Here is a 25,262-nt window from a genome sequence, read left to right as displayed (position 1 = left end):
ACTGGGATGCCTTTGTTTACCGATGTGGCTAACTATCTTGTGAGTGGAATTTTCATGAATGAGTTCTCTTCAAACCAAAGGAAGAAGCTCAAATGGGACTGCTTGGATTATTATTGGGACGAGCCATATCTTTTCAAAATTTGCACCGATGGTGTTATCCGAAGATGTGTTCCATAAGAAGAGCAATTGGGTATTCTTGAAGCTTGTCATTCTTCGAACTACGGTGGTCACCATGGTGGGGCGAGAACTGCTACAAAGGTCCTAAGCTATGGATTCTATTGGCCTACCTTGTACAAAGATGCTAGCGAGCTTGTCAAGCAGTGTGATGAGTGCCAAATAGCCGATGGGATTTCCAAGAAGAATGAGATGCCTCTCACTACCATTCTTGAGATCGACATTTTCGATGTGTGGGGTATCAGCTTTATGGGTCCATTTGTGAGTTCATGTGGGAGCACTTATATTCTTGTTGTTGTGGATTGTGTCTCCAAGTAGGTTAAAGTTGTGGCATTTCCCAACAATGAAATACGGAGTGTGGTGGCCTTCTTGGAGAAAAACATATTCACAAGGTTCGGCACCCCAAGGGCCATCATTAGTGCTGGGGGGTTCTTATTTTTGCAACAAAGATTAACACTTTACTCTCCAAGTATGGTGTCACTCACAAGGTGTCAACTTCCTATCACCCCTAGGAAAATGGACAGGTTGAGGTCTCCAATAGGGAGATCAGGAGTATTCTATCCAAGACTGTCAATGCAAATCGAACTGATTGGTCAAGGAAACTTGACAATGCTTTATGGGCCTATAGAATAGCTTACAAGACTCCAATTGGTATGTCTCCATATCAGTTGGTATTTGGTATAGCATGTCACCTCTCGGTGGAATTAGAGCATAAGGCCATGTGGGCATTGAAGAAGTTGAACCTAGAGTGGGATGTAGCTGCCAATATTTGGGTGGAGCAATTGAATGAACTTGATGAGTTCCGTTTCCATGCTTACTCCAGTTTGTCATTGTATAAAGACAAGATGAAGTACCTACGTGATAAGTATATCAGGAATAAAGAATTCAAAGAAGGTGACCTTGTTCTCTTATTCAACTCTCGGTTACATATGTTTCTGGGAAAGCTAAAGTTAAAATGGAGCGGTCCCTTTGAAGTGATGCATGTAACTCCTTTTGGTGCTCTAGATTTGAAAAACAAGAATGGTGATATCTTTAGAGTCAATTGGCATCGAGTGAAGCACCACCTTGGTAAAGTTGATGATGGCCACATTGTGGCATTGATTCATTTCAAGTGAATGATGGTAACATGCGTCATGCCACGACATTAAATCAAGTGCTTCTTGGGAGGCAACCCATGTGTTTTTCTTTCTTTTGATTTTCTTCTTAGATTAAGCATTGTTTTGGACTAACTGGCTGTGAAGTGTATGTAGGAATTGGTTGTGCAGTGCAGAAAATTAACAGCAAATATTTGGCTAAGTGTTGGAAGTTTGCGGACCGCGCCCAACATTTCGCGATCCGCATGAGCATTTTGCGGCCGCACCTTTTTGTCCACGGACGCATAATTGAAAAGTGCAAAATGCCAACTCTCTAAAGTTGGACTGTCAAATATCCTTCATAGTTCGCGACCGCGTACATATTTTGGCGGTCCGCTGTGAATTTCGCGACCACGTCCATTATTCCGCGTACCGCGCCTATGTGTGAGGCTATTCTTCATCAGGTAACAAAAATGTGGATCGTGATTGAATTTTGTGGTCGCGCTCAGGTAAGGCAGTGGATTCCACATCTGCTAAGTATAAATAGGGGGTCCTTAAGCCATTTACACTTTTCGAAACCTAAAGTTTCACTGCACAAAAGTACTATTTATCTTCTCTGGCTCTCAATCTCTTCTCTTTCTAATCAAGAGATCTTTTCCTACTAAAATTTCGCAACTGGTATGTTCAAATCCTTGAATTGATTTTATCTGTTTCTTTTTTTCTTTTTGTTTTAATTTTTCTTTTTAGTTTTTAGTTAGAGTTAAATACATGCCATAATCTAAAATTATTGCTTAAATACATGTGGGTAATGTTTACATGCCTAATGGGGGATATGGTTAGTAACCTTGAATGCTAATTGAAAGGATTTTTGCACATTTAGTGAAAAACTCTAGTTAATGTGTTGATCAATATCAGTCGTGTCTGAATTTCACTACCGCGATCAGTTTTCCACAGCCCACATTAGGGTATGCGACCACATTTATTTTTTTGAGGTTCGTGAGACCCTAACTTTTAACTACTGAGTATTGATGAGAGTTCGTGGCCACGGTCACTTTTACGCGGTCCGCAGTTGGTTCTTCACGTCCGCGTCCAGTTTTACGTGGCCCGCGTTTGGTCTTTTGCATTCGCCTTCATTATTTTGTCATCCACATTCGACCAAGATAAGAGAGTTAGCATTCTAAACCTAACCTCTTTGCGGTCGCGTTCATTTATTCACGGTCTGCGATCATTTTTTCTTGGTCCGCGGTGCCTTATTCTAAGAAGCAGTATTTACATTTCATCTGCACTGTTTTAACATATGCTTGAAGCTTTTTTCTGACTTTATAATTGCTTGTATGTTGCAGACAATGGTCCATTCTATAGGAAGAAGTGATACATCTAAAGGGAGAGCAGAACCCTCCCGAGGCAGGGGTAAAGGAAAGACTAAGATCAGTGCAAAAGTCGATTGGGAAGTTAAGAGCCTCCATCAAAGCTGCAGATAGAGCAGCAGACCATTTAAACATCAGTGAGTATGTCCCTTCCCAGGAAGCCTCGGAAGGAGACTCTGTGCCAACACATGTCCCCATAATTTTCCCGGAGAGACTCCAGTTACTAGATGAACCTACCTTCTCTCCTGAGTCATCTGATGGCTTAAAGGGAGCTAGTGAGGCTTCGACACCATCTTCCCCACCTGCTACAACTTCAGCTTCACTAGCTGCACCTATTACTGTTGATGATGGTGATGAGGTCCCGGATGACAGGAGAGGGGGTGACACCAATGTTGGGGGGTTGGCCAGGTCCAGAAAGCTCGAGGTGTTGGCCAATAGATTTGTGAGTGAAATGGCTTATCTGAAGTTCCGAGAATGGTGGCCCCAAAGATCGCTCACCCTTGAGAGAGGGTTCATATAGAGAGACCTCCTTCCTTACAATCCAAATGTCAAAAGGCAGTTTGAGGAGAGAAAAAAGGTGGAAATTCTTCACCAAAAAAGTTTTGGATGCTAATGATTACCTTGTCAAAGAGTTCTATGCAAACGTTGCCCACATAAAAAAGGGTACCAGTATGACAAAGGTCTAGAATTTAAAGATCTGGTTTGATGGCCACACGTTGAATGAATATGCCAGTTTCGAGGATGTGGAAGTAGTGTAATACTTGGAGAAGCTGGCACTTGATGGGACGACTCCGGCATGGCTTACAACTGGAGTCCCAATAGCCAGAAACACCCTCAACTTTGAAGCCAAAAGGTGGTCCACATTTGGATGCAGCCGGTTGGACCCATGTCCTCCCACTCACTCGGGCACTCTTGATAGCCTCCATCATGGTAGGGTATCCTATCAATATGGGGAACCTCATGTACTATCACATCACAAAGGCAATTGAAAAGGAAGAAAGATCCTAACCCTACCCCAACTTCCTCACCATGTACTTTGAGGACCAAAGAGTTGAGAATAAGCATTATGATATAAAGGCAAAGCCTAAAAAGCCCTTCTCCTGGTATAGCCTCCAAGGACTGGACAACCCTAAAGCAAAGGGTAAAGCCGCTATCTCTAATGGACAGTCTAAAGAGCTTAGGGTAGTGGCCATAGGGTCAAAGCCTTCCACAACAGAGGGTCCTTAAGCTGCCATGCCTCCTCCTTCATCTGGGCCATCCGTCACAATGCCATTATCTATGCCCTCATCTTCCACTTACCCTCAGATTGCACTGCGGGTTTCTCAAACTTTATCCAGCATCAACAACTAGATGTAGGAAGCTACATCAAAGTTATCTGTCTTATCCAGTGCAGTAGCAACACAGTCAGCCCCAACACAGCTTCAGGCACCTCCATCAGTGGAGGATTCATTGAAAGAGCTTCTAGACAACCAAAAGAAGCTCCTGTACAACCAAAAAACGATCCTGAAAACTTTGGATACACATGGTAAGGCCATCAAGGATATGGGCAAGCAAATGAAGAAGATAAAGAAGACTCGGGCCTCAAAGGAGTTAGTGGAGCAGCTGAAGAAGGAGGTAGAGAGGTTTACTTCTGCTGGTGATATCCCACTAGATTTGCTCATGGAGGAGCAAGTCCTAGCAGCACAGGCAGCAGAGCATGAGGCACCAATAGCTGGCTAGTCTGAGGAGCCAGCTGCCACTACACAGTGCTGCGAAGATGATTTAGATGCTCCGCAACCCCGTGGTCCCCCAGTCATAGGATTTGTAGATCCAGTTAGAGGACCGGAGAGAGCTACTGATCTTATGCAGTCCGAGGACCCCACTCATGTGCCGACTCGGTGCAGACTACATATGGAGTTTTCTTTACTCTCTAACCCTTTCCCTGATCTTATTTTAATATTAGCATTAAGGACAATGCTATCTCTTATTTGAGGGGGTGGTCTATTTTGATTGGTGATGATTTGGTGACATTGGTATGTAATTACCATGATACTATTTTTCTTTATCTTTACTTCTCTTTATTTTTTTTACTTTTGGTATGTATATATTCGTTACTTTCATATTTTGGTATGTATATATTCGTTACTTTCACATTTTGGTATGTATATATTATTACCATTTGATGTACATATTCATTTTCATTTATGTATATACTCTCTTTACTTCAAGTTGTATATATTCAGTTTGACTTCCGTAGTTTACTTCATAACTTCTTTCGTAATTTTAATTCATAGCCTTATCTCCTTTTGTAGTTTCTTTTTAAGTTGTTAGCTTCTTTTAACGTTTTATGAGAATAATAAGCCTTTGCTTTTCTTAATGTCACGGTTCTTTCCAAAGGTGGGTGTTGTGTAAACCGGATGGCTCTTCTCAACGATGGATGGCGTGACAACCTTCTTAGGAGATTGAGTCTGTTTTTCTTTATGTTTTGGTATAAATAGTACTAATGAATAAAAGTTTCTCAAGCAGGCTTCACTTGGGCCTAGCATATTTACCTTCGACCTTATGGATAGAAACAAGTTGATTGACAAAGAATAGTTCTAGTTGTGACCTTTAGACTCTTGTGTTGACTAAACAATGATCGAGTGGCTTCTTGGATCCATTTGTGATGCTCAAATTAGATAGGGTTGTTGTCGTCCCTCGACTCTATTCTCTTTAATAATCCAACAGCTTGTGAGGTGAGGTATTGAATTGCAAGTCCAAGTCCCGTGCCAATAAATCTAGAACTTGCCCTGTATATTTGTCTTGGCAAAATTCTAAGTGTAGCTTGACTTGAGAAATGATTATAGGCTCTCCTTGATCAAATTTGAAACTTGAAAGTTTCCATAGCCTACCAAATATGATATCCCTAGTCAACCCCGTTGAGTCGAAGCCCTTTTTCTTTCATAACCATGATACAAACCTTTATCTGTTCTATAATGACCCTCTCTTGACACCCGATCTTTCCTTAGCATTCACAATTAGCAAAAGCATAAGTTTTGGGGGAGAGACAAGGAATGCGAAAGTGATAAAAGGTACAAAAAGAAGAAAAGGGAAGGAAAAAATAAAGAAAGAAAGGCCAAAAATTCAAAAGAAAGTGAATAAGATAGAAAAGTGAAGGGATTCAATGAAAGCAATGATGAAAGGCATGGAATGATTAGAAAAGGAGAAAAATGATCGTCATGAGCAAGAAAGAGTGACAGTGTGTCTCTCTAGTTCCCCTAAGGAAGAAAACAATGACTCAAAGAATCAAGAAAGTGTGAGCCGAAATGAGAAAATGGAGTGCTTAAGGAAAGATGAAATCATCATATGCCAATAAGTCCTAGGTTGATCCAAAAGCCCTATATGATTTCGAGTTGAATGAGCATACATTAGTGGTGATTTACATAAGGGGCAAGCTTATGGTACTTAGAGCCGGACTTGTGACATTCCCTTGAGAGAGATGAGTGTACTTCTCCACAATCCTTGTTTTGAGTGCTACAATCTTAAGTGAGATTTGCTTATGGAGAGTAGAGGAGAAAGAGTTTGGGTTCCACGATGACCTATGTAATAGAGCGAGCTTCCTTGGTGAATTCAGCCAACTCTTGATGCTCTAGTATTGCATTAGAACTATGGTACTCAAAAGGTTTTGTGTTGTTGATAATTCATTTGTGTTGAGGGTAATTATTGGTCCCAATTGATACTTGATGGAGTCACCTTAGGCCAACTGAAATATCCTTTTCTTTTTCTTGTGGAGGTGGCAATTACCTTATTTGCTTGAGGACAAGCAAAAGCTTAAGTTTGGGGGAGTTGACAATTGGGGATTTTATCCTATTATTTGCTCTTTTTTACTTATGTTTTGGGCCAAAAATGCGTGAAGGTATTCCCGGAAACTAACTTAATGTGCTTGCTTGTAGGGTTTTTTCAAAATGAGCCAAAGAAGCCATAATCAACTCATAAAGGAGTCAAAGTTAGACTGGTCCAAGAGGTGCAGAATGCGGATCGCGACATAAAATTGTGGCCGCGTAAGTATCAATGCCGAAGCGGTCATTAATTTGCGGACCACGAAATGGAGAATTAGAGAGGTGATTTTTAGGCATAGACATGGACACAGACTGCTTCAGAAAGTGGCGCCGCAAAAGTACCACTGCGGCCGCGATTGGAATTTCGCAGACCGCAGTTGCTAAGGTTCAGAGAGTTCACAAGTTAGGCAAAAATGTTAAGAGCGGTCCACATCAAATTATGTGGCCGCAAAAGGCTCTCACACGGACATGATAAAAATTATGCGGTCCGTGAAAGAAGGTTCAACCCAATCCCAGATGTGAAGAAACATGGACCGCGATTAAAATTATGTGGACACAAAAGATAGAGTGCGACTGCAGTCAGAATTACGCGACCGCAAAACCTCTGCAGGGGTATTTTGTCCGAAAATTTCAGCTTAGTATAAATAGACTTTTTTGTCAATTTTAGGTTAATTTTTGTCTTTTGCCGAGTACGTGAGATGGCTGGATATTCTATTTTGGGAAATTTTGTATTAGATTAAACTTTTAACATTAGCTTTTCATTTTTTAATCTAGTATTATGGATTTTATCTTTATTTCATCTTTAATTTCTATTATTTCCATAAGTAGCTAAACCCATAGCTAGGGTTGTGACCCAACGCTAGTGTGGGTATTTGATGGGTATTGAATTTTAGGTCTTGAATGTGTATGAGTTAGTAGTATTTTGCCTAGTTCTTGCTAGAACTACTAAATTAGTGGTTGCAAACACTGATTTTTGCCTTTATGACTTAGTATATACTTGAGAAAGAGGAACTAAGTCTAGGAAAACTAGGCTAACAAGGAATTGGGGTGAACTCAAGAAATTGATAGCCCCAATTAAAGGGCTAAACCTAGAGACAGTAATACCCGACTTGACCTAATATCACTTGTATTGCATGAATACCCATTTGGACTTGAGAAAGCTAAATTGGGCAAAATCACTCAAACCACCGAGAGGTATAGAGTGAGTTCCCGGGAGCGATCGCTATATAAAAACCACAATTTATCACATGATTGTCTTAGATTTTACATTTTTCAGTTATGACTTAGTATAGATCTAAGACAATTTATCACACTGATTAGTGGTCGCTAAATATTTAACTAGTTTTGACTCTTTTACTTTATTTTATCACAAAAATTGAAAAATACAAAAATAGTATCATTTTTCTCTATTTAATTAAGGTATTATGTATTTTTAGAAAAAAATATTATTTTTAACCTATTTTTATTTTTAGTATAATCTTCAAAAATATCAATATATATAACTTTATATCATAATGTAGTTTGTTTTAATTAATTAGGAATGATTTCACAATTTTATAGTTATTATTTTAGGAATTAATATTTTTAGTCTAGTAGAGTTAAAATACCACTTTTAAAGGTAAATTTGGCCAAAATTTAACCCAATTCGGATCTAGCTCATACTCCCATAACCTAAAAACCTTTACACCCTAACCTTTCAAAAAGGCCTTCAGCCGCAACACCAACCTGGAGGGACCCAAAAAGTCGTTCCTGCTTCTTCATCTTCAACCTTCAGAACCTAATTCCCTTGACTCAAAAAACCAGCACCCCTCTCCAAAAATACAGAACCAGCGACATCACCCCCTCTTCAACCAAAACTCGCCAGAGACCTAAGTAGCCGTAGCTGCTGACCCCATCGCTCAGTCCCCCTTCTCTCTCACACAAAGAGCGATTCTACTCCATTCAAAGACCAAGAGCTCCATCAGCGGCTCCTTCTCCTTCACCCTTGACCAACCTTAAAACCCCTAAATTCCTTTATAGGAGATAGAAGAACAAACAGCAATAACACCCCTGGCTCTTCTTCTTCACCCAAAGAACTCCAACCAGCCGAGAGCCCCCCTCAATTGATTTCTTCTTGAAACCAGATGGTGCCACCACCCTCACAAACGGCCAACTACCAAAAGCCACCGCCCATCACCTCCCTCGCCGGAATTGATCACCGGCGAGTGACGACGCCATCGATAGCAGATTTAAAGGGACCAACGACCCCTCCTAATTTCATCATCTCCCTCTCATTAACATACACATACAAAAGATGTTTCTTCATTTGAATATTAGACAGTGATTAAATGTTCAGAAAACTAAATAAAGGATTCTGCTTCTTCCGTTTTAATTTCAAATTGTAATTTCTGAAACAATGGAGGGCATTTGAGGCGTTGGAGTTAGAGCCCCGGTGCCGATTCGAATTCCATTCGCGGTTCGTCCAAATTTTGAGTTCAAAAGTTCCTCACAATTAATTTTTAGATTCATTTGAGGTTCATTTCTAATTCCTTCTACTCTGTTTTGCTTAACATCATGGCTAGAATGGGTTCTTAATTCCATGTTTCACTACTTCATTAAGAGATAAGGCCTTCCAGTTAATATTTTGATGGCAGAAGAATTTAATTAACTGATTAATTGAATTGGTTGATAGCTCAAATAGTGAACACGTACCATGGGAATTAGGCTTGGATATTAGAAATTTGGGTTTAAGAATAAACGTTCATGGCATAATTTATTTCTTGTTATTTATTTAAATCAGACCGCTAGTAGTATGTTATAGGTCGACCACACTTGGGTAGGCAAGCCTTAGGATTTTTATTAGTTTTGAGGCGAGAGGTCGTTCCCTTAGTTAAATTTATCCGAAAAATGCCCTGAAGGATTTGTATATATTTTATTCCGGGGAATGCCCCATAATATTCTGTAATTGGAGGCCGAAAGCGAACTCATAGTACTTTTATTCTTATTTTACTTTTCTTTTTGCTATTTTCTTTTATTAGGTGGGGACGACCTCGAGCCTCTTTCGTGTTTATTTTCCTTTTATGTGTTTTAGCCTCAATTTGAATGTTTTTAAAGCCGACTAGATCATGTACGCAACTGTGAATTTCATGGGACTCGGCAAATGCCTAACACCTTCTCCCCTAGTCAAATGAACCCCCTTACCCGAATCTCTGGTGCAAATTGGTTTAGGAGTCAAACGTATTTTGAAAGGAAATTGTTTTTAAAGAAAAACGGTGATCTGACACACCGAAATCAAATGTCAGGTGGCAACTCTAAAAAACCCTTTTGAACACAAAAATTACTTTATTTATTTTAAAGGGGTTTAGTAGCGTAAAAAGGGGTGTGATAGCGTTCCTGGTATTGATGGCTCGAGAAGGATGATTCTCAAAAAAGTCTAAAGTTAGTAGCTATCTATTGGTTCAAGTGCTACAGAGATAAATTTTGATTTAAGGCAACAACTGGGCGGCAAAGGATGAAGGAGGACATTTGGGAGGTGTCTTGTGGTGATAAACTTCTAGAAGGCCAAGTGTGAGAAACAAGAGTCGAGTAATTGCTTAAAGAAGTGAATTTGACCAAAGTGGGAGAGTGGTAGAGTAGCACATGGGTTCTGTGGTAGGATGACTACATTTCTTGAGGAAAGTTTAGAGTGATTTGGGATTTATGGTGGACGGTGACTGGGTCTACGGACTTAATTAGAAATATTGGCTACTATACGGCGGGTTGATTGTACAAGATCATGTCAACAATGGAGGAAGAGTCTTGGAGGGTTCCAGGTTATGCAAGGATAGGTTCGGGCTAAATGGTAGAGTCCCACCACCTACGATTGGATTGTATAGTTATCCACTTATGAGGTTTCTGGTTATCGGCATATTGATGAGTTATTGCGACTAAGGAAAGAGAACATCAGTTGTAATTTGAGAAAAGGATTTGAAGAACATGTTCTATTATTGGCATTATCAATTCATGTTCAGGCTTTAGGAAGACTCGGGAATTGCTTCGTGTATAAGTGAGTTGCAAGGAAGGTGATTCAGTCGAGTGCTTCTTGGAGAGGGTGATCATGTGCTAGCAGTGCCTTGCAGTTGATTATATTTGGGACCAAGTCAGAGTGGGTAACTCTCAATAACGGTCCTAGTGGATAGGGGTGTGCATTCGATTTATCGATTCGATTTTGACTCTTATCGATTATCGATTTGTACATATGCTTATCGTTATTGTTTCAATAAGGCTTCAATTTTTTCTATTTCGATTTATCAATTTTTGGGGCTTATCGATTCGGTTATCGATTACACAAATAAGAAAATTTGCGGGATTCCACGGAAAGTATATCGCTATAAACACGCCTAACTAATATGGACAAAAAGAAGCTAAAATAAGACGAACACCGTTTATAACATAAAAATTGTGTCAACAAGCACATGCAAAAACTAAAGTAAGGGATCAAATGTATGCCATCAACACTCCAACGGTATAAAAAAATACATCATCACAGCTAATTCTGTTTTTCATTAATTTGAACTTCATTCCCTTGAGCTTTAAATATGATAATTTCTTAAATGTGGTAGAGGAAATAATAGAGTTAGGGACTTAGGTTAAAGGGAAGGGTAGAATAAGGGTAAAAAAAATATTTTTTTTTGTCTTTTTAGTATATCTTATCGGTTTATCGATAAACCGATAACCGAAGAAGACAAAATCAAAATGGAAATCGATAACTCGATAAGAAAAATTTGGAAATCGAAATCGAAATCGATAAACTGATATCAATAAACCGATAACAAATAATCGATTTGATTTATCGATAAACCGATTTGAATGCATACCGCTACTAGTGGATGCAAAGGTTAAAGTATGGTGCCTAAAGATTTCGAGTCTACAACGATCCAGCCGGTTGTTTTAAGAATTTATGCCCCTATCCCTTATTAACTGCTTTCCCCGTATTTGTTTGTACTATTTTGATTCACCGGGATGTTTAGTTTCGAGTTTCGGAGTCGTTTGGGACACTTAGTCCCTAAATGAGAGCTTAAGATTTAGAATTTGGACCATAGTCGGAGCAGTGTGAAGATGGTCTCAGAATGGAATTCCGTCAATTCCGTTAGCTCTGTTTTGGAGGTTCGTAGCTTATTTAGGCATGAAATACCCAAAGTCAAATTTTTTATGTTTCCGGTTCAATAGTGAGATTTTGATATCAAGGTCGGAATGGGATTCCGGAAGTTGGAGTAGCTCCATAGTGTTGAATGTGATGTGCTTGCAAAATTTCAGGTCATTCGGACGAGATTTGAAAGACTTTTTAATCGAAAGAGTATTTTGGGAGTTTTTGGAGTTCTTAGGCTTGAATCCGTTGTTTAATTGGTGTTATTATGTTGTTTTGAGCGTTCAAAAGATTGGAACAAGTTTGAATGATGTTTTAGGATTGGTTGGCATGTTTGGTTGAGGTTCTGGGGGCTTTGGGTGTGTTTTGGATGCTCAACGGGTCATTTTTGGAACTTAGAAATTGCAGAAAAATGTTGCAGCAGTCAGTTCTGGTTTCCTTCTTCGCGTTCGCGAGTGGGGTCTTGTGTTCACAAAGAGGAGTTGGGGCTGGTGACGAATTAATGCTTCGTGTTCGCGAAGGATTTCCTTCATTCGCGAGGCTATGGGACCTTGTGCCTACGCGTTCGCGAAGGCAGTCTCGCATTTACATAAGAGAAAAGAAATGATCATCGCATTCGCAGCTCGAGCATCGCATTCGCGGAAAGGGAGACTGGCCAGTGGCACTTTAGTGCATCGCATTCGCGACCGTTGTCTCACTTTAGCGAAGAAGAACGTGCTTGGGCAGAATGTTTAAGTTCAAAATCGAGGGTTTAGCCATTTTTGTGAAAACTAGAGCTTGGGAGCTCGGATTTGAGCGAGGTTTTGAGAGATTTTCAGAGATATCGATTGGGTAACGATTCTTAACTTCTTTTTGCTTGTAACCCATTAATCTAAACGTGAATTCATCATTTAATTTCGGAATTTGTATGAAAATTGGGGGAAAGTTCTTAGACCAAAAATTCGAGTTTTGATTGGGGATTTGAACTGGATTTGGATATTTTTGGTATGGTTAGACTCGTGAGAGTATGATGATTCTAAAAATGTAAATTTTACCCAATTCCAAGACATAGGACAAAGGGGCATTTTGGTCATTTTACCTAATTTCGCGTATTAGCTTAGAATTTGTTGTAGAATCAGTTACTTGAAGTGTTATTTACATTATAAAATTGAATTGAATAGATTTGGGCCATTTGGAGTCGAGTACTCGTGGAATTTGAATTGAAGTACCTGTTTTACCTTAGTATGGAATTTAAATTGAATTGTGTATTCTTTGTGTTGTTGTTGTGTGTTTACTTTGGGACTACGGGGCGGTATTCCGGTAGTTCCCCCTGCATGCTTACTTTGGGACTACGGACTTGTATTCCGGTAGATCCCATATACATTTACATTGGAACTATGGGACTGCACCCGGTAGATTCTTCCTGTACTGGATATTTGCATTTGGGACTACGAATCGGATTTTCGGTAGATCCCCATGCATTATGAGTTGGACTACGGGACTGCACCGAGAGATCCACTGGATATTAAATTTGGGGACTACAAGACGGTATCCTAGGAGATCCCCCGGTTGTTATCTCTGTGTTGAGTTGTATTCCTTCTGTGATTATTTGTCTTTGTGGTAGTTGTTGTTGTTCTTTCTCTTCCGTGTTACTTCTTATTATTGTACTTAATTATGATGTCTTTATCTATACTATTATGCCTTGTATTTCATTTAACCTCAGTAGAGCCTTGACTTTCCTCGTCACTACCCTTAGGCTTGGCACTTACTGAGTACCGTTGTGGTGTACTCATGCCCTTTATGCGCATGTTTTTCATGTGCAGATCCAGGTACTTCTACTCAGTCTTATCAACCTTGAGGCAAGGCGCTTTTGTAGAGATTTCGAGGTATATCTGCCGCGTTCGCAGACCGATGAGTCCCTTTCTAATTTCTGTACCAGTATAGCCCTTCTGTATTTTTCCTTTTGATAGACATTCCTGGAGTTAGAGCTTTTATGTATCTCTTAGCTTGTGATTCATGGGGTTGCGGATTTTGGGAAGTGTTAGGTTGGGATTCTTGTACTGTTATGTTCCAGGCGACATCTTAAACACTATTTTATTTTGTTATTTCGGTTTTATATTATTTTCCTTCCGAAAATTGTTTCTTTTCCTCATTTGTTAGGCTTACCTAGTCGTAGAGACTAGGTGTCGTCACGATAGTTCAAGGAGGGCAAACTGGGGTCGGACAAGTTGGTATCAGAGCTCAAGGTTCATAGGAGTTATGAATCAGAAGCCGGTTTATTAGAATTTCACGGATCGGTACGGAGACGTCTATACTTATCTACGAGAGGCTATGTAACTGTTAGGAAAATTCCACTTCATTTGACTTCCCTGTCGTGCGAGATTCTTGACATCACTAATTCTAAACCTTTGTCTTCCATTCTCTCACAGATGGTGAGGCCACGTACTACCAGATATGACCAGGCACCCAGGCGAGCCGCCACCGAGGAGCCACCAGCAACTCCAGCTGGAGCCCAGGCACCTAATACGCCTACTACTACTACTCTAGCACTTAAGGAGACCTTAGCATAGTTCTTGAGCATGTTTGGTACATTGGTTTATGCAGGGTTGATTCAGGTTGTACCAACTACTTCACAGATCGGGGAAGGGACCCAGACTCCTACCGCCCCCACTACAGAGTGGTGAGTTCAGATTGGTTGGGTTCTAGGTGTCATGGAGACACAGCCTGTGGCCCTAGTCAAGAGGGTGGAGAGGATCTCTCGCCGGGTAGAGGACAGGAGGGTCTAGGAGTGAGAGGACAGACAAGGTCAAGAGAGAGAGTATAGGGAAGCGAGGAGACCTCGTAGATCGGAGAGACCCACTGGTCCTTATTTTGGAGGAAGAGTACAACATGGTAGAGGTTTTGTGGGTCAGCCAGCTCAGTTTGCATCTCAGACTTCACACAGTGTTTCAGATGTTCAGGGGTCTCAGAGTACCCATACCGCACAGTTTCCACTGCCACGTCAGCCGCGAGGTTGTTTTGAGTGTGTTGACATATGCCATGTGGTGAGGTATAGTCCCAGGCTTATGAGGGGTGCACCTCCACAGACTTCTCAGCCACAGCGTGCCCCGTAGAGTTCTCAGGCTATGATTACAGCACTAGTTGCTACCCTACCTGCTCAGCCAGCTAGAGGTGGAGGTCGGGGAGGTAGAGGTCGCCCTAGAGGGGAGGTCAGGCCAGATATTATGCCCTTCCTGCCTATACCGAGGTTGTTGCCTCCAATTCTGTCATCATAGGTATTTACATGGTTTGTCATAGAGATGCATTAATTTTATTCGATCCAGGCTCCACCTATTCTTATGTGTCTTCCTATTTTTCCCAGCATTTGGGTGTACCTTGGGATTCTTTGAGTACCCCTATTTATTTTTGTACTCCTGTGGGATATTCTCTTGTTGTGGACCACATTTATCGATCATGTTTGATTGCTCTTAGTGGTTTTGAGACTAAAGCCGATTTGTTATTGCTCAGCATGGTAGATTTCGATGTTATCTTGGGCATGGACTGGTTGTTGCCCCATTATGCTATTCTTGATTGTCACGCCAAAACCGTGATGCTAGCTATGCTAGGTGTTCCGAGAGTTGAGTAGAGGGGTACCTTAGATCACACTCCTAGTAGAGTTATTTCTTTCCTTAAAGCTCAGCGAATGGTTGAGAAGGGGTGTGACGCGTATCTAGCTTATGTGAGGGATGTTAGTGTTGATACCCCTATAGATGATTCAGTCCCAGTAGTACAAGATTTTTTTGATATGTTTCCAGCTGATCTTCCGGGCATGCCGCCCGATAGAGATATTGATTTTGGCATTGATCTGTTGCCGGGTACTTAGCCCATTTCTATCCCTCCATATCGTATGGCCCCGCCTGAGTTGAAAGAGTTGAAAGGATCAATTACAGGAATTGCTTAATAAGGGTTTTATTTAGCCCAGTATATCACCTTGGGGTGCTCTTGTCTTGTTTGTGAAGAAAAGGATGGTTCTATGCGTATGTGTATTGATTATCGCAGTTGAACAAAGTTACAGTGAAGAACCGTTATCCTTTGCCTCGTATTGATGATATATTTAACCAGCTTCAGGACGCATGAGTGTTTTCTAAGATTGACTTGCGCTCAGGGTACCATCAGTTGAAGATTCGGGAGCCAGATATCCTGAAGACTACTTTCAGGACTCGGTATGGTCATTACGAGTTCCTTGTTATGTCATTTGGGCTGACCAATGCCCTAGCAGCCTTTATGCATTTGATGCACGGTGTGTTCCAGCCATATCTCAACTCGTTCGGCATTGTTTTTATTGATGATATTCTTGTGTATTCCCGGAGTCGGAAAGATCATGAGCAGCACCTGAGGACAGTACTTCAGACTTTGAGGGAAAAGAAGTTATATGCAAAGTTCTCGAAATGTGAGTTTTGGTTGGATTCCGTGGCATTCTTAGGCCACGTGGTATTGAGTGAGGGTATTCAGGTGGATCTGAAGGAAGTGGAGGCAGTGCAGAGTTGTCCTAGACCACCCTCAGCTACAGAGATCCATAGTTTTCTTGGCTTGGCGGGTTATTACTATTGTTTTGTTGAGGGGTTTTCATCAATTGCAGCCCCTATAACCAGCCCGACCCAGAAGGGTGCTCTGTTCCAGTGGATGGAAGAGTGTGAGGTGAGCTTTCGGAAGCTCAAGACAGCTTTGACTATAGCCCAATTTTGATATTGCTTGTAGGTTTGGGGTCTAATACCGTCTATTGTGATGCCTCAAAGATTGACCTTGGAGCAGTATTGATGTAGGATGGTAGGGTGATTGCCTACGTGTCCAGACAATTGAAGGTACATGAGAAGAATTATCATGTCCATGATCTCGAGTTCGCTGTTATTGTTCACACCTTGAAGATCTGGCATCATTATTTGTACGGTGTGCCTTGTGAGATTTATACTGATCACCGGGGTATGCAACATCTGTTCAAGCAGAAGGATCTTAATTTGCGCCAGAGGAGGTGGTTAGAGCTATTGAAGGACTATGATATCACTATTTTGTATCGCCCGAGCAAGGCCAATGTGGTGGCCGATGCTTTGAGTCGCCGGGCAGAGAGTTTGGGGAGTTTTGCTTATTTACCAGCAGCGGATAGACCCATGGCGATGGATGTTCAGGACTTAGCCAGCCAGTTTGTGAGATTGGATCTTTCGGAGCCTAGTCAGGTTCTTGCTTGCGTGGTTTCTTTATCTTCCTTATTTGATTGTATCAAAGAGCGTCAATTTGATGACCCTCATTTGCTTGTCCTCAAGGATAAGGTTCAACACGGTGATGTCAGAGATGTGACTATTGGTGATGATAGGGTATTGAGGATACAAGGTCGGATTTGTGTACCCAATGTTGATGGGCTTCGAGAGTTGATTCTAGAGGAGGCCCATAGTTCGCGGTATTCCATTCATCTGGGTGCCACGAAGATGTACCAAGATTTGAGGCAACACTATTGGTGGAGGCGGATGAAGAAATATATAGTTGGGTTTGTAGCTCGGTGCCTCAATTGTCAGCAGGTGAAGTATAAGCACCAGAGACCGGGTGGATTGCTTCAGTAGATAGAGATTCCGGAGTGGAAGTGGGAGCGGATCACCATGGACTTTGTAGTTAGGCTCCCACGGACTTTAAGGGATTTCGATGCCATTTGGGTAATTGTAGATCGGTTGACCAAGTTCGCGCACTTCATTCCTATGTGTACTACTGATTCTTCAGAGCGGTTGGCGGAGATTTATATCCGGGAGATTGTTCGTCTGCATGGTATTCCACTTTCTATCATTTCAGGTAGAGGTACTCAATTCACATCGTAGTTCTAGAGGACCGTTCAATACGAGTTGGGTACTTGGGTGGAGTTGAGTACAACATTTCACCCTCAGACGGTCCGAGCGCACCATTCCGATTCTTGAGGATATGCTCCGTGCGTGTTTGATTGAGTTTGGAGGGTCTTGGGATCAGTTCTTGTCATTGGCGGAGTTTTCCTACAACAACAACTATCAGTCCAGCATTCAGATGGCACCATATGAGTCTTTGTATGGTAGGCGATATAGATACCCGGTGGGTTGGTTTGAACCGTGTGAGGCTAGATTATTGGGCACAAACTTGGTTCAGGATGCTTTGGAGAATGGTTAAGGTGATTCAAGATAGACTCCGTACAGCCCAGTCTTGACAAAAGAGTTACGCAGACCGGAAGGTTCGTGATGTTTCCTATATGGTTGGAGAGCGAGTTCTGCTCCGGGTTTCACCTATGAAGGGCGTTACGAGATTTTGGGAAGAAAGGAAAGTTAAATCCGAGGTTTATTGGCCCTTTTGAGATATTGAGGCGTGTTGGGGAGGTTGCTTATGAGCTCGCCTTACCTCCTAGCTTGGCAGGGGTTCATCTGATATTTCATGTTTTGATGCTCTGAAGGTATCACGGTGATCCTTCACACGTGTTAGATTTCAGTTCAGTTCAGTTGGACAAGGATCTATCTTATGTTAAGCAGCCAGTGGCAATATTGGACAGGCAGGTTCGAAAGCTGAGATCAAAGAACATTGCATCAGTGAAGGTTCGGTGGCAGGGTCAGCCGATCGAGGAGGTGACCTGGGAGACCAAGCAGGATATGCACAACCGTTACCCTTATCTTTTCACTACTTCAGGTATATCTCTATGCTCGTTTGAGGACGAATGAATGTTTAAATGTGGGAGGATGTAACTACCCGACCAGTCGTTTTTAAGAATTTACGTCGTGATCCCATATTAACTACTTTCCCCGTATTTATTTTTGTTATTTTGATTCGCCGGGATGTTTGCTTTCGAGTTTCAAAGTCTTTTGGAACACTTAATCCCTAAATGAGAGCTTAAGCTTTAGAATTTGGACTGTAGTCGGAGTAGTGTGAAGACGGCCTCGGAATGGAATTCCATCGGTTTTGTTAGCTCTGTTGGGTGATTTCGGGCTTAGGGGCGTGTTCGGATAGTGTTTTAGAGGTCCGTAGCTTATTTAGGCATGAAATGTCAAAAGTCAATTTTTTGAAGTTTCCTGTTCGATAGTGAGATTTTGATATCGGAGTCAAAATGGAATTCCATAAGTTAGAGTAGCTCTGTACCGTTGACTATGACGTGCTTGCAAAATTTCAGGTCATTCGGACGAGGGTTGATAGACTTTTTAATCGAAAGAGTATTTTGAGAGTTTTTGGAGTTCTTAGGCTTGAATCCGTTGTTTAATTGGTGTTTTGATGTTGTTTTGAGCATTCCGAAGATTGGAACAAGTTTGAATGATGTTTTAGGATTGGTTGGCATGTTTGGTTGAGGTCTCGAGCGCCTCGAGTGTGTTTCAGATGCTCAACGGGTCATTTTTGGAACTTAGAAATTGCAGAAAAAATGTTGCAGCAGTCAGTTCTGGTTTCCTTCTTCGCGTTTGTGAGTGGGGTCTCGTATTCGCGAAGAGGAGCTGGGGCTGGTGAGGAATTAACGCTTCGCGTTCGCAAAGGAGTTCCCCCATTTGCGAGGCTATGGGACCTTGTGCCTACGCGTTTGCGAAGGCAGTCTCGCGTTTGCGCAGGAGAAGAGAAATGATCATAGCATTCGCAGCTCGAGCATTGCATTCGCGAAGAGGGAGACTGGCCAGTGGCACTTTAGTGCATCGCATTCGCGACCGTTGTCTCACTTTCGCGAAGAAGAACGCGCTTGTACAGAATGTTTAAGTTCAAAATCGAGGGTTTTGCCATTTTTGTGAAAACTAGAGCTTGGGAGCTTGGATTTGAGCGAGGTTTTGAGGGATTTTTAGAGATATCGATTGAGTAACGATTCTTAACTCCTTTTTGCTTGTAACCCATTAATCTAAACATGAATTCATCATGTAATTTTGGAATTTGTATGAAAATTGGGGGAAAGTTCTTAGACGAAAAATTCGAGTTTTAATTAGGGATTTGACATTGGATTTGGATAATTTTGGTATGGTTAGACTCGTGAGAGTATGAGGATTCTGAAAATGTAAATTTTACCCAATTCTGAGACGTGAACCCGAGGGGAATTTTGGTTATTTTACCTAATTTCGCGTATTAGCTTAGAATTTATGTGTAGAATCAGTTACTTGAAGTGTTATTTAAATTATGCAATTGAAATGAATAGATTTGGGCCATTTTGAGTAGAGTACTCGTGGCAAGAACGTGGTTTCGGGTTGATTGTAAGCCGATTCGAGGTAAGTAGCTTGCCTAACCATGTGTGGGGGAATCTCCCCTTAGGATTTGGTATTATTGATATTTGAAATGCCTTGTATGTGAGGTGACGAATGTGTACTTGTGCTAATTGTTGAAAATCTAGTTTTCTCTAAGTAATTTTAATTGTGTTTTTTCCCTGTTTATACTACTTGCAATTTAAGCCTGTTGTTAGCTTAGGGAAGCATGTCTAATTGACTAAATTCTTTACTTACCCAAAGGCTCCCTTATTTGGATTATGTGCAGCATGGTAGGCTAGAAGTACCTGTTTTACCTTATTATGGAATTTGAATTGAATTGTGTATTCTTCGTGTTGTTGTTGTTTGTTTACTTTGGGACTACGGGACGGTATCCCGGTAGATCCCCCCTGCATATTTACTTTGGGACTACGGATTTGTATTCTGTTAGATCCCCCTGCACATTTATATTGAAACTACGGGACTGCACCCGGTAGATTCCCCCTGTACTAGATATTTACATTTGGGACTACAGATCAAATTTCTGGTATATCCCCACGCATTATGAGTTGGACTACGGGACTGTACCCGGGAGATCCACTCGATATTAAATTTGGGGACTACAGGACGGTATCCTAGGAGATCCCCCGGTTGTTATCTCTATGTTGAGTTGTATTCCTTCTGTGATTATTTTTCTCTATGGTAGTTGTTGTTGTTCTTTCTCTTCCGTGTTACTTCTTACTATTGCTCTTAATTATGATGTCTTAATCTATATTGTTATGCCTTGTATTTCATTTAACCTCAGTAGGTCCCTGACTTTCCTTGTCACTATCCGACCGAGGTTAGGCTTGGCACTTACTGAGTACTGCTATGGTGTACTCATGCCCTTTCTGCGCATGTTTTTCATGTGTAGATCCAGGTACTTCCACTCAGTCTTATCACCCTTGAGGCGAGGTGCTTTTTTAGAGACTTTGTGGTATATCTGTCATGTCCACAGACCGAGGAGTACTTTTTAATTTCTGTACTAGTATAGCCTTTCTGTATTTTTCCTTTTGATAGACATTCCTGGAGTTAGAGCTTTTATGTATCTCTTAGCTTGTGATTCATGGAGTTCTGGATTTTTGGGAAGTGTTAGGTTGAGATTCTTTTACTGTTATGTGCCAGGTGGCATATTAAACACTATTTCATTTTGTTATTTCGATTTTATATTATTTTCTTTCCGCAAATTATTTCTTTTCCGCATTTGTTAGGCTTACTTAGTTGTAGAGACTAGGTGCTGTCACGATAGTTCACGGAGGGCGAACTTGGGTCGTGACAGAGTCCATAGTATGATTAAATATTGAGCTTTTGCAGCGGGTTATGATAAAGGAGCTTGGAATTTTTTGTGTTATCTTCGGTCTGCGGTGAAATTGAGAGGAATGGGAGAAAATGACTTCAGATTCATAGAGGAATTATTAGAATGGGTGTACTAGTTGAAGATGTGAATATGCGCATATGGAAGGGCATAAGATGGTTCATGGAAATTGAGACAATATGGTGTTGTGACATATAATCACCTGGGACGAGCGCGGATGTGAGCTCGTTATATTGGAATGAAGCTATCATTATTTCTAAGGCATGTCTAAGGTAAATTTGAAGAAGTCAGATCAGTTAGCAATGGTTGAATTGGCATGATGGCGGCAATAATGAATTCCTTCTGCATGTAAGCCATGCATGTAATTTGTGGGGGTACGTGTGAGGCTTGACGGCCGCCGTAATTGATTTTATTTGGAGGCATTTGGGTAGTATGGCCTATTATGTGTAGATGGATCCCAGGAGAGTTATAGTGGTTTAGACCACTACTTGAAGTTGGCATTTTCTGCGGTTATGAAAATTTAGTCACGTGTCGCCATGGTTCACCTGAAATGAGTTAAATGAAAGGTTTCAACATGATGAAGTGTTCATCCTATTAGTGTTCAGAAGTTATGATGAGATCCCTGTACTCTTGTGCATTGTCATGATTAAGTGCCATGAGTAGCGTGGGAATTGGAAGTTGAGGATCAAGGTCACGGTTCAGTGGTGACAAGAATGTCACGAGCTTGGATGAGCGAGGAAGGGAACGGATGGTTGGATCCAGCTGGTATTGTCATTAGCGTCACTGAGATCGGTGTCTTGTGTAAGAGGCTTTAAGTAATGATTGCGGATTTTTGACTTGCTTCACAGTATTAGTATGGCCGGTGGAACTATGGAAGCTTGTTCCGAATTTGATAGTTGTTCTGGTGTGTTATGGGAAAAAGAGATTATTATGGACCCTTGAAAGGTTATTAGCCTAGTGTGGTGCGATCAGAATCGGCTTGAGGTCCGTAGATGGATCTAATTATGAATGTGGGCTCTATATCAGGCAGGATGTGTTCATTTCAGTATAGCGCTCCTTATGAAGGGATATTCATACGTTGGATGATATTTCATCGTCAGTTATTTCATGTAATACTATATTGTGATGTGCGAGTTGTGAAACGACTTGATAAATCTCATATATGTTAAGGTTTTGCGTAGCGATGATGTTATGTTCTCTTGAGATTCAAATCATATATTACACCTTAGTCGTGTTTGAGTTTCGTAGCATATGGCACTATCGGTCTCCCTAGGAATTTCGGTGTGCACTCTGTGTGCTCGTGGTTGATATTCGGGTATTTCACAGATATGAGCATTTTAGCTCGGTAAGTAATTCCTTATAGATTATTATGTATGAATCAGGTGGCACGCCGCCACAGATATGTTGTTGGATCGGCTTGCACGTCGCAATAGTGTGATGTTGAGTACAGTCCCCTATATTTTTTCTTCTGTGTTTTGCTTCCCATTTTTCTGAGAAAGGTTCATAACACCTTTTCGGTTGTCTAAATTAGTTGTGTGGGTTAAGTAGTCCTTTCCAAGGTTCATTTTCCTTATGTATCACATTTGAGTTGGTAGCTTGTTGGCACATTGTGGCATCATATGAGAAATTTGGCAACCTGAGGTGGCTTATTTCCTGGGCAGCTTGTACTGGGTGAGACAACATTATTGGATCTGGGATCAGTGCGATCGTATTATATGCAGTTTATTAAAGAGCAAATACCATTATTGGGTTCATAATGAGGCAATGGTTCTTTTCAGGAGGAAAGACTCAATGAATTATTGACTCGGGAGTCGGTTATAAATTTCTATGCATCTCTTATGTCGTAGCAGTATTGCAAGAGTTGGAACAAGGCTTATATATGCCATGAGGTGTATTGTGAGCATCAAATTTGTGAAATTTCGGGTATTGTTATCAGAGGATGTTATTATGGTCATGTAAGTTATGTAGTGCATTGTGTGGATTCAGCAAAGGTATGCAATCATTCGGCTCAAGCTGTCCGCTTGGGTAAGCCAGGTCTAGAACAGTATACCCCAGGTTTTTCACTTAGAATAACTCAGCTTCATGCCGGATCCCTAGTAGGAACGTTTGTTTGCATCATGTGCATTTGACTTTGGAGACTCAACACAGGGGTTGGGTCTGTCTAGGACAGGTGCACCCGAAATGAAAAGACCATTCTGATGCATCTTACTTGCTATTTGTGCGTTCATTTATTTCGGATTTGCATGTTGACCAACTTATAGGAAAAGTTAGAAAATCAATGTGAGAACCGAGAAAGAAATTTGGCTGTTTTCGAAAAAATAATTTCCAAAATAGTTTGAAATTCTGAAAAGGAAAGGAAATGTCGTGTTTTTTTTTTAAATGGTTTTATTATTACGAACTACGTAAGTTTGATTCTCACCGGATGTGAGATATGTAGGCAACCCACATCGGGCCCAACTATTTTTTAAAAAAAAGTAATAAAAAAATAATAAAAAAATAATAAAAAATAAAAAAAATAATAAATAGATAATAAATAAATAAAATATGGGTACATAAATGTCATTGTGTTAAGTAAGGTGATGTCATTCTTGTCCAAAATATGCCGAATGTCCCCAAAAGGGCGCCCGAAGACTGTTTTTTGCAAGAACCGCCGCCTTTGGTCGTTTTTTTTCTTCTTTCAAAAAAACAATTGCCGGCTAGTAAACACGGCCTTTAAATCTTCTTCATCGAAGTGTTTTTTTTTTCTACGAATATTTTAATAGTAATGATTTTTTTTTTTTCAAAATGAGTCTTGATTTTGTTTTTAAAAAAAAATTAAAATCACTCACAGGTACAAAATGAGCACCATCCAAAACTCACCATTCACAGATGTAGATGAGTTTCTATTACGGCTTCAGATGTGGTGGCATGAGTTAGGAGGAGATGGTCAGAAATGGGTCATTAAGTATTTGGGAGCTCTCATAGATATTATGAAAGTTAAACCACGTGATGATTTGATTACGGTGCTAGTGACTTTTTGGGACCCTGTTCACAATGTCTTTCGCTTCTCTGATTTCGAGCTTACTCTCACATTGGAAGAAATAGCTAGATATTCCGGTTTTGACAGAGATTTGAGAAACCAGAATCTTATATTCCCAAAGGCTCCATCAGTACACCAATTCTTTAGTCTTCTGAATATCAGTAATCAAATCAGAAAAAGCAACGTTGTCAAAGGGTGTTGTTCTTTCAACTTCCTATATTCAAGGTTCGGAAAGCCGGATGGATTTGAAATTCATGAAAAGGGCCTTACCAACAAACAAAACAAGGACACCTGGCAGATTCACCGACGCTTCTCTTTCATGGTGGCTTTTCTGGGAATCATGGTTTTCCCAAACAAAGAGCGGACGATTGATATTTGCATAGACAGAGTCGTACAAGTCCTCACTACCAAGGAACGTCACACCCTTGCCCCGATCATTCTCTCAGACATTTATCGGGCGCTGACTTTATGTAAATCCGGGGCAAAATTCTTCGAAGGGTGCAATATTTTGTTGCAAATGTGGTTGACTGTACATCTCCGACATCACCCCAAGTTCATGCAGTATGGTCCAAGCAAGGACAATTTCATCGAGAGTTATGAAGAAAGAATAAAAGATTATAAATCTCCAGAAGGGGTGGAAGCCTGGATATCCCATTTAAGATCTTTAATGGCAAGTCAAATTGAGTGGACCTTGGGATGACTCCCGATAAGAGAGGTGATACACATGTCAACCTGGAAGAGTTATTTGCTGCTGTTGGGTTTAAGAAGCGTCCAGCCGTATGCACCACAGAGAGTTCTAAGACAGCTAGGGAGATACCAAGTGGTGCCTGATGATGAATATTTGAGTGTGCAAGTGATTGAGCTACACCCCGAAGCCACTCTCCCTGAGGCTTTAATCCAGCAGATTTGGAATGGTTGTCGATACTTGAAAGATGATACTCAAGTTCCAGATCCTGCGAAAGGCGAGATAAATCTGGGATATGCTAGGTGGTTTGAGAAAAGATCCCGCGTGGATGATGTACCAGAACCTGATCTTAGAAGGCCCATAAAAAGACCGCATGTTCAAACCTTTGATGACAAAATCCAAGAACGGTTGGCTTGGGGTGAAAAGGAAAAGGGGTACAAAGCAACTATTCATGCCTTAGAAGAAAGTTTGAGTAACCTCAATTTGGAGAAAGACTTACAAACACAAGAAGCAGAAGGTGAAAAGAAGAG

Source organism: Nicotiana tabacum, chromosome 8 (assembly GCF_000715075.1).
Source record: "Nicotiana tabacum cultivar K326 chromosome 8, ASM71507v2, whole genome shotgun sequence".
In the NCBI taxonomy this organism is placed as follows: Eukaryota; Viridiplantae; Streptophyta; class Magnoliopsida; order Solanales; family Solanaceae; genus Nicotiana; species Nicotiana tabacum.
The sequence above is the reverse complement of the archived record's forward strand: the minus strand, read 5'-3'. Positions refer to the sequence as shown.